General features: G+C 33.8%; 1 protein-coding gene across 1 annotated transcript in view; it reads left to right on the top strand.

Moving 5' to 3' along the window:
- Positions 1-11,087, top strand: part of LOC132713803 (hemicentin-1-like) — a 218,853-nt gene that overhangs the window by 109,708 nt on the left and 98,058 nt on the right. The gene's annotated exons all lie outside the window — the stretch shown is intronic.

Below are 11,087 nucleotides of genomic sequence, written 5' to 3'. Positions count from 1 at the left end.
CTAGTATTCTATGGAAAACCACCTTTGTTTATACCGCATTTGGACAGCGTTTTGGTATTTAATTATGAAAACCTAATATATTCTTAATCATGCACCATTTCAAATGTTATAATTACAATAAAAAAATGACATTAGAATTGCAAGATGCGTTTGTGCACCGTAGAGTAAATTGTATGATCTCAGTTTATTTCGTAAGTTAGCTGTTTGCATAGTTATTTGAAGGGGTAACAAGTATAATAACTGTCTGGCACCAAAGATGCAAAATAGACATAATTCGCGTTCAAATGAATAGTAGGGCAATTACTTAAAACATAGGAACTACATGCTTAAAGTATGGGATATTTGGTCCTTACTAAGAAACCGCTTTTTATGCTGTCAAATGAATGAATGCTAACAATACCACCCAATGAGTTCATTTTGCCGATTACGAAAATATCGGCTAGGTTCAAAATTCCTGTTGTTTATGAAACAAAATGTCTTTGGGTTTCATTCAATGAACAGATTTAAGTAAATGCTTACAAGCTTGAAAGTTATTAAAGGTAAGGTTATGACAAGTACGGACTTGGAATCAAATTATCTAACTTAATTTAAAAAAAAGTATAGACGTCACATAATATCAAAATGATTTATGGTTTCTTAGATTACAGTTCGGCTAGAAAATTGTATTTACAAATGATCGGTACTATATATCACCAAATCCTTCGTTTAGAAGAAGGCATATTTAGTCATCGCAATAAGAAAGTATTTATGATGAAATAAGAGAGCGTCCTTTATCTACGTTGTAAAACTTTTTCTTCATTATGCGGCAAGAGTATCTCTCTAGAAAATAATTTTTAAAGCAAATTATAGCTAAATATTTTTCAATAAACCAACGGAAATTTAACCATTAGGGCTTCGTTAAAATAGTTAAGAAAACCTTAAAATATACCAAAATATAGTCTTCAAAATGTCAAAGAAGATTTTCTGTCGTAGACATGACATAAAAAGGCAAGTTTAGTAATTCAAAGACGAATATTATATTAAAAATTCACATTTACGGCTCAAAGGATTGTTGCAAAGTTAAAGCGGCCATTTTTTAAAATCATTTTTCATCTGAATTAATACGACATAATGCATCTAAATTTACTTTTAAATCGAAAGTAATTGATCTGGCATTGTTACGTATTTGAAGTTATAAATTTGTTGATTTTTTTCCAGATTTATTACATGTGTTATTAAACCGTTCGCTTTGTGTTAACACCTCTGAAAAGCTTTTAGTCGAGATAATCAAAGGATTATATTGCGAAAATACAAGTACAAATATCTTTATTTCTCTCAGGCCAAGGTATTGACAACGTAAGGCAAATAAATATCAGCAATGTTTCGAGACTCAATTGGGTACATTAAAAAAAATTGCATACACAATTCATGTAGAGGGAGAGAACCTTAAGTACTTTAAGCATACAAAACATGTGCATGAAATATATTTACACGTGTTATATGCATTCAATTTTCATTATATGAACTTGTCAACAATATCCTTAATATACAGCCATAATTTCTAATATTCAAATGTGATATGGTTGTTTAAATCCATAATTTTATCGAAGAATAAATGTTTCGTCTAATATGAACGCCGCGTGCACGCGGTGTCTAGTAGAAATGCATTCGTTCATTCAGCAATGGGGGAAATTTTAGACTTGATATTGTGTACTTTATTTTGATTTCACAAAATCACACTGTTTTAAGAATGTACAACATGTCACAGAGTTTTAAGCAATTAAAATTAAAATAAACGTTTATTTGAAGTGATAGTACCATGTTTGAATATCATATTCTTTTTATCATTTTCTAATTTCTTTATTATCTAACTAATAAATAACGTGCCAATGAGCCAGTCCATAGTCGATTGTTCTAAAACTTAACCGTTGAGAGAGGTAACGACTCAGGCAGTGTCACTCACTCAATTTTCTCGCCTCTGTTGAAGCACAACACCGCCTTAAATTGTCGCCAAATTTAATATGATACTCTATATGCTAGCATTTAGTCTTCGTTGGCCGAGGGAAGGGACCAGGACAACTATGACCAATATCACTTGACGAATACTTAAATTACAATCAACAAAACCTTAACCACGCCCACTATCAGAGAGGTGGTTCTACCTCAACACAAACCCTTCTATGCTGCCTTCGATTGCTAACGCGGGTTAAACACTTTCGACACGGGTAACAATCGAACAAGGTAGAGTTGAGTATTACGTCATCAGTTTTGCGTACCTGAGTTACGCGGGTTGGACACTGCCTATCAGCTGGGTCATAAGTGTTAAAATGGCGGCCAACAACGTTGAAAAGGAGTAATAGAGAGGATTTTTATAGTTTTTCTGCTTTTGTTTGTTAATAGAATCTAATATAGCCTTTGAATTTATCTTTACTTTATTTATTTATATAAAAGTTAAAGTAATTCAAGCATTATTTCCTCCGCCCAAAGGTGCAAATAATTCCCTGGGCGCAGCCATATTTGTTTACAACCCGATCAACTCGTGCTTGTTCGATTGCTATTAAAGGTACGCATGCGCATATGAGCTTTTCCGGTATCGACACTACTTACACGGGTTAGGCAATCGAAGGCAGTTCAATAGTCTAATCAGGGAACAAGGGTATGGCTAAAATACGCACCGGAGATTGTGTGGCGCTACGAGATTTTTTCTGTTTGCAAAACAAGCAAAACGTGTGCTACATGTAATTCATTAAAATAATTAACATTTAAGTTATAAAACATATTAACTTAGTGAAAAAAGTACGTTTATTTTAAAGTGTATCACAAATATTTGCAAAAATGGTAAGTGGTTCGGATATTCAACTGTAATAGCAAAAGATTTTTAATTCTGATTTTACATTACCTGTGACTGTTTACATTATTTGACGGCGTCTTTGATGTGCAGCACAAACATTTAACTTGTATAATAAATAATTGGATTGTAGGTATTTTTTCCTTGGTGATCAAAATATTTACATTCAAGAAGGTAGTAAAATGGTAAAATATTTGAGTTAAGGAGAATGATAATTCAAGTTTGATAATATTTATCTACTAAATACGAAGAAAAATTTAAAGTGTCAAACATAAACAAGAGGAGTGAAATGTAGGTTGTCAAATGAAAATTCTCTTCTGCACTTTTATATACTGCATAGAATTTAAGTAAAAAGATAGAAAGAAGTGAAAGTCTGCAGAGTGAGTAAAAGTACATCACAAAAAGTCTCAGATCAAAGGGGGAGGCAATTCTTAAAATAATGGAAAGTGACAGAATCATGTCACTATTTAGACGTATAAGCAACGAAAATGCCGTCCGAAACAAAAACGGAACAATAAAAACACAGGCAATTCTTAAATAAGACTTTAAGTCAATAAAAGATTATTTTTGGTAATAGTTTTAATTAGTTATTATCAAGTTATTGAACATTTTGTAGTGTGCATAAGTTGTAGAAATAGCTACCTACATTTACGGTTGGGCTTTAAATCGTATAACCTTTTTCACCGACACAAAATCAGTTACTGCCAATTCATCAACTTTTTCACGACTGAAGCCAAATTTTTATGATTTTGAGGAAATACGTGTAGGTCAGAGCCCAACATGATTCACACAAAATTTGAAATTATAAATAGTAAATTACTCTACTATATTTAATATCATACTCATTCTGACGTGTGTTTACAACCTAAAATCCGTCATATTTCTCAATTTCACCTCGCTTAAAGGGAGACACAGGCAAATTTTCAATTCTTTGTTTTAATTTTTTCATTCATTAATCTGTAAATATAATCAAAATGAGTACACTAGGCAGTCATAGGAACAAAACTTTACTCCTTAATATAAAGAATAAAATGGTGGTTTCCTAACTTGTCCCACGTGTGTCAGGTAAGAGAGTTAAGATTTCACAATAGTTGCCACAGTGAACTCTGGACACGTTTAAGGACATGTCAATCTTGTTTCAATCATTCAATATTCACGATATCTGTTATTGTAACATCACATGGCTTGTTTCAAACTACTCAGCCATTTTGTCGGCGTCTAAGTTTCCTTCACTATATTTAGATATATTTACGCTTGATATACAGAAATCCATGACGGGACTTTAAAAAAGTCATTTTAGCGTGACTTGAGTAATTTAATCATTTTAATATTTATGTCATTGATTTGCCTTAGTATCCCTTTAAAAAAGTATTGAACCTCTCTTTACGTCCAACTCGATTTTACAAGAGTTCTTTACTGGGAAGTGACTTAGGTGATAAAACTAAAATGTCATAATGCCTGTGTTATTTTATCTGATATATTTAGAATAGAGAAAATATGAATTATTAAAGAAAGTCCATCACGGCAAAATTGAAAATGTTGCGACTCGGTTTGATTAAGTCTGTTCATGGACGGTAATGTCAAGTGCAAACTACCGCTCACACCCCCTAGCACCACTTTAAGCAGAATTCAACATTTAACATGTATTGGTACGTTTTTGAATTTTGAATCATCCGTAGATGTGTTTCATATGGCGGTTATCATGAAACTTTTAATGTGACACTTAAGTGCCACTCCATGAAAAGCGGCATATGGTCCCAAAGTTAAAAATATACATGTGCCCTAAACGAGAAAACAATTGGCGGAACTAAATAAAATGGAAAAGAGATCAGTGGTTATGAAAATTGCATATCACAGATAAGAGAGCGCCAAAAGACAAATTTAAAAAGCAGGTCACATATCCTAAGGGTGATTCAACAGTATTAAAGTCAGGAACTGTGGAACCACCCAAAAAGAAAATAGCCAATTAGAAATAACTAAATTACCACAAACACAGCAATAATACCGTGCTGAACGATCTTTAAGCATCAGACATAATTACAACATCTCTGCTTTTCACAGCCTCCACACTTCAAAAATAACTTTGATGAGAATATAAAATAGAAAAAACAAGAATCCCTAAAGAAAGTCCAACACGGCAAAATTGAAAATGTTGCAGGCTCGAATTGATTCATCCTTTTTATGGACGGTACTGTCAAGTGCAAACAACCGTCCACGCCCCTTAGCACCGGCAGAATTCAACATTTAACATGATCTGGTACAATTTTGAAACATCCGCACATGTATTCATATGGCGGTTATCATGGAACCTTCCATGTGACACATACAAGTCGAGATCGTATAATCTAAAGAATTACTCAAAGTGTGTACCCACTACAAAATATTTAAACACAAACATAAGCATTTTTCAATGCACATGTCCTTTAAAAAATGTTTTATTCATCTATGTCGCTAAAATCCCAAGATTTATTTACCGATCAATAATAAAGTTACTGATAAAGTCATGCAAAAACTTTATCAATAAATATTAAAGTTAAATATACCAGGTGTAGTAATTCCTCATTCACGTAGTGAAAAACGTATATTTCTCATATGTTAACTTCCTTTTTGCGTTAAGGAATGTTTAATTTATACAGTAAACAAGATTACAGCATGTTGGTTTCTGCAATAATTGTCATGGAAATTATCGTTACCGGTAAGTGCTTCAAAATAATTTTTTATAATTAAGTTTCAATTCGTTACATATTGTGACATTAAGTTTACGTATTATTTTAAAAGTGTGTTAAGATAAAATATTTGTGGTTTATTTCACCTGTGCATTGGTTAGTCGTTTGTGTCGATTTGTGTTTCTATTAAAATGACGGTGAGAAAAGGAAAAGGATTTCACTGCTATGATACATTTGCACATAATTTGCTATTCAGTATCGACCACATATTGTTTTGTTTCGTTTAACGACATATTAACACAAATCAGGTCATATTACGACGTCGTGCTTCAGCTAGCGACAATACGACGCGCAAAAGCATTCCAAATCAGCCACCATACGAAAAGGACCATATAAGTTAACAGAAAAGAAGGTTTTAAGTTTTATCAATATCAGATTAATTTCATTAGTTTATTATTTAAGCTGGAGAAAAAATATGTTATTTATCTTATTATCGACTTTTTCCATTACTTTCATTTTTTGCAACGGTTGTATACTGTATATTATTCATTTTTTGTATATGTTTTATGTGTCCAGATTTTATAAGCTGAACAACTTATATTTTCATTTTACAATTTTCGTAGAACTAACGTCTTAAGTCCTGTTATATCTTACTCCTAACATAAGCTCTATGACAGAAATTTTATTCTGAATTTCAACTTGTTACGTTTACTTAAATTAAATTGCAATGGATCTTTCTATAGTTGACAGATGTTTTGCACATTGCTCACCATGATGGCTATCTGATGGCTACACAGAGATAATACAGTCACTGGTTAAACTTGCTTAACGCAATAGAGCAGCACATTTTTTTGTGCTTTATACTGTCTATGAGCAGTTGCCCTATTATTGTATGGAACATGCAGGGGAATTTTTCCACTTTAAAAAAAAACTGGAAAACCTCTTTACCGTACATCAAATACATTATCTATTTATATATCATCGATAAAAAAGTATTCGAATAATAATGTAATCCGTTAGGATCATCGTGGTACATGTAATACTTTATAATCAAGAGGGCGACAATACGATAATGCGATGCCAACAATGTGCGATAGCGATAGTGCGATTACGAGATGGCGAAAATACGATCGTGCGATTATACTATCACTTTATCGCCATCGCGGAATCGTACTGTCGCCATCACATTATTGCATTGTCGTCATCAAGTTATCGCAGTATCACAGTATCGTTATCGCTTATCGCTCTGCCGTCCTCACGATGGACGTAATCGCACTATCGATTTGTCGCCCTCTCGTTATCGCATTGTCAAATCTCGCCTTCCCGTACACAAGCTAACATCCTGATTAAGCGGCACTAAACTGCTGACGAATTAGCTGACAATATAGGTTACAATATTGAACTTTTGTCAATAGACTTTTTCTTCTTTTTTCTTTCTTTTTATTTTTGTATACTGAAAACGTCTAAATGAAATTATAAATTAACAAAAGTGACCTTTTATATCAAAAGGTAGGCGATATGAAATATATATATAGGAGCTGTGCCGTAATTGGACTGGCATATCGATGTGGTGGTATGTGTGTATATATTCTCCCATTTCTATAACAATTTATCTGCACACTTGTATCTTTATCTGATCCCACGTAGGGGAAAGTATAACCATATTGAATTTAATGATATCCCTTTATATATACTTTATCTGCGTAAATTCATTGTACCCTACGGATCTACTTGATCTTACGGGATCCAGTTGACTTTCGGAAATAGATATATAGTTCTCTGGTCCCAATCAGTGAAGAAGACAATAAAAATATCATCGTTGATTTGTGAGACATGATAACAGAGAACAAACTCTATATAATTATGCGAATGTTGATCCTGTTTCAATGTGTAGTGCAGTTAAAGCGTTATAATCCTAATAGACTTTAGTGTAGTGGAAATGATCAGTGTCCCTGTCAATGTCACGTGTATATAGTGCATATGCTTAATCTTCCTTCTAAATATATATGTATGTCTAAAAATGGAGTAAGATTTTAGAAATCTTCAGGACATACGAGGGATGATCAAACATAAACCGGACTGGTGCTGTCATTTGAAGAATTTTCAAACTATCACTTTTTGTTAAATATCACAAATAATCGGAAAACTATACCATATCTTATTTGATAACCCATATTTGATAACCTTGTAAGTTTCAGCGAATTAAAAAACCATGGCAACACACACACGGCGCGGTGTATAAATTTGCTCTGACAATAGGCGCTTTATGAAGCGTATATTTAACATTGTGACACAATAAGATTTCAAAATACGCCGACACGTCATGAGCCATATTTGATGTTGTCAGAAAAAAATGACTTCTTTTAAACCATATTTATCTCCGCAAACACAATTCATATGTCTCTTGTAAAAGAAAAACTCGTGTTAAAATTATGCCGTCGGAACGTCACGAAATTCGATCAATAAAAATTGTGTTAATAGTCAAGAAACTGTCTAAAACAAAGAAAGGGATAATGGAAAAAGGGAAATGTAGGTTAATGTAGCCAAAGCACAGTTTTTGATTGAAATAAACGATTAAGAAATGGAGATTGAGCAATTTAAAATTGTTATTGCCTTTTTATAAAAGAATTGACAAAAATTGTTTACAATGCAGACGGCGGTGGATTCGGTTGCAACGCAGGGCGGTGGTCCCGCTACCATTAATGTCTATTGTGATCGTTTAACTTGACATGACACATTTTTCAAATAAGAACATCCCATTTCTTATTTTGACATCAGAGAAACGCTATAGTTAAGTGTTTAAAACAATATGATTATCTTTTATAAGAATGTTACACTGGCTGCCGGTACAGACCGGAATGTCTAGCTCGAGGTTAACTGTTTACTGCGGTAACGAGGCTTTGTCGAGTTGCTGCTAAACAGTTACCCGAGAGCATGATATTCCCGTCTGTACCGACAGCCGGTGTTTGATTCTTTTCTCTTGCATATTACATATCTATTATTTACAGAACAAAATCACGAAAACTGATATGAATTTGTTATTAAGATTTTTTACTGGTTATATGGCCGTATATTAACGGTTGCAACAAAACCTTAGTTTAGCGGTTCGGCAACAAAGGGCAATATAACCTGTCAAAAAACGGTCAAAAATCTTTATAACTAATATTACTGCACGGTAATCCAATGGAAATCGACTTTTTATCTCAGGGGGCAGATAACTTATACATACATCTGAATTTTGTTTTCCTTTTGTAATGTTTTTCAGTATATTTTTTTTCCAAATTTTCAACAAAAAATCCATGAAAAAAAATCCATAAACTATTTTTGTTACCTTTTTTCATATGAGGTAATTTTAATTCTTTAAAATTTTCTTCGACGAATGTCACAATTTAATCAAAATAAGAATAACTCAATATTCTGTTCTTTACTAGTTACACATACAGAGAAAGTAAGCTACTAAAAATAAGAAAATGGATCTTATTTACTTTTCATGTGATAAACAGGTTCTGTTAATCTTAACGGGAATTTCGTTTATGTGTTTGTTGTTCAAACTCAAGGTCTTTCTACGTACCAGGTTGAAAAGAATTACAATGGAAGAAAAAGGGAAGGAAGAAAAAGGGAAGCGCAACTCGAACATCTATTTGCGTAAAAATCATATCATTATAATTAAACTAAAGAAACACGTTTAACTGTTTACTGCGGTAACGAGGCTTTGCCGAGTTGCTGCTAAACAGTTACCCGAGAGCATGATATTCCCGTCTGTACCGACAGCCGGTGTTTGATTCTTTTCTCTTGCATATTACATATCTATTATTTACAGAACAAAATCACGAAACTGATATGAATTTGTTATTAAGATTTTTTACTGGTTATATGGCCGTATATTAACGGTTGCAACAAAACCTTAGTTTAGCGGTTCGGCAACAAAGGGCAATATAACCTGTCAAAAAAACGGTCAAAAATCTTTATAACTAATATTACTGCACGGTAATCCAATGGAAATCGACTTTTATCTCAGGGGGCAGATAACTTATACATACATCTGAATTTTGTTTTCCTTTTGTAATGTTTTTCAGTATATTTTTTTTCCAAATTTTCAACAAAAAAATCCATGAAAAAAAATCCATAAACTATTTTTGTTACTTTTTTCATATGAGGTAATTTTAATTCTTTAAAATTTTCTTCGACGAATGTCACAATTTAATCAAAATAAGAATAACTCAATATTCTGTTCTTTACTAGTTACACATACAGAGAAAGTAAGCTACTAAAAATAAGAAAATGGATCTTATTTACTTTTCATGTGATAAACAGGTTCTGTTAATCTTAACAGGAATTTTGTTTATGTGTTTGTTGTTCAAACTCAAATTTAGCCAATTGGTCAGCTTCTTCGTTGCCAGTAATTCCACAGTGTGCTTGTATCTACTGTATGGTAACGTTGCAAATAGTGCTGAGTTCATTCATTGCTCTGGCTAGGTCTGGTGATTTGTTGTTGATCAGGGCTTCTAGGACTGATCGTGCGTCGGTGAGAAAGAACACTGAAAAGACAGCTTCTGACGAGTCTATGATCATGGAGACTGCCTTCAGTCTCTGAGTGCTTCAGTCTCTGCTCTGAAGTTGCTGAAGTGCTTTCCAGTGGCCATATGTTGTGTTTCTCGATATCATGATGGGTGTATGATGAGAATACCAGCCCCTCCGTCTTTGATTGCTCTTGTGGCTGACCCATCCGTGTAGATATGGGTCCACTTGTCATTAGGGTAGTCTTCGTTGATCATGGCAAGCGTAAGACTCTTTTTGATATTCTCACATTCTTGTTTACCACTTTCAAGCTGCGGGATGTCGAGTTTCACCTTAATACCAGACAAGTCATTTGTCAACGGGTCTAGAATGTGTTTTCTGCTCAAGGGAGTGGTAGGTATAGTTAGCTCTGGTGCAAACTTCCTGTCCAGTTTCTTGGCTTCATGGACAAAGCTGCTTCGCTTGAGCCTGTTCTTTGTATATCCTGCCAGTCTGCTTTTCATGGGGCTATCAGGGATACACTTGAACTTCTCTGCCTGAAGAAGAATCTTGGCCTGCCTTCTTTCCTGTAGGGGCTGTATACCGGTGACATTTTCCATGAAGGCAAAAGGTGTAGATTTTGTGACTCCTGATATGATACGTAGAGCTTGGTCTTGTACCTTGTCTAGGGTCTGCTGATTTGTCATGGCTGTTGTTGCCCAAGTTGATGAGCTATACTCCATGGTGGGTCTCACTGTGCCCTGATATATTGTCTTGAGTATATGTTCATTAGCTCCCCATTTTGTTCCAGCTAGCTTACGCATGATGGCAAGTTTCTTCCGAGCCCTACCTTCTACATGATTTATGTGAGATCTACATGTTTGCCTCTTGTCAAAAGTCACGCCAAGTTAAGTGGCTTAAATAATGACAATTTGTTCTTGGTTGTATCATTCTTTTATTTTCTCGTATGTATCATACATTATCATGCAGCAAAATTATATTAATATAAAACATATGATAGTTTATTTCATGTGCGATTTTCCAACAATCAAGTTACAGAAGGAACGGACGTTTGGGTCATTACAAGAGCTCATTAA

Source organism: Ruditapes philippinarum, unplaced genomic scaffold (genome assembly GCF_026571515.1).
Source record: "Ruditapes philippinarum isolate M1 unplaced genomic scaffold, ASM2657151v2 ctg701_1_1_1_1, whole genome shotgun sequence".
NCBI lineage: Eukaryota > Metazoa > Mollusca > Bivalvia > Venerida > Veneridae > Ruditapes > Ruditapes philippinarum.
The sequence above is the reverse complement of the archived record's forward strand: the minus strand, read 5'-3'. Positions and strand labels throughout refer to the sequence as shown.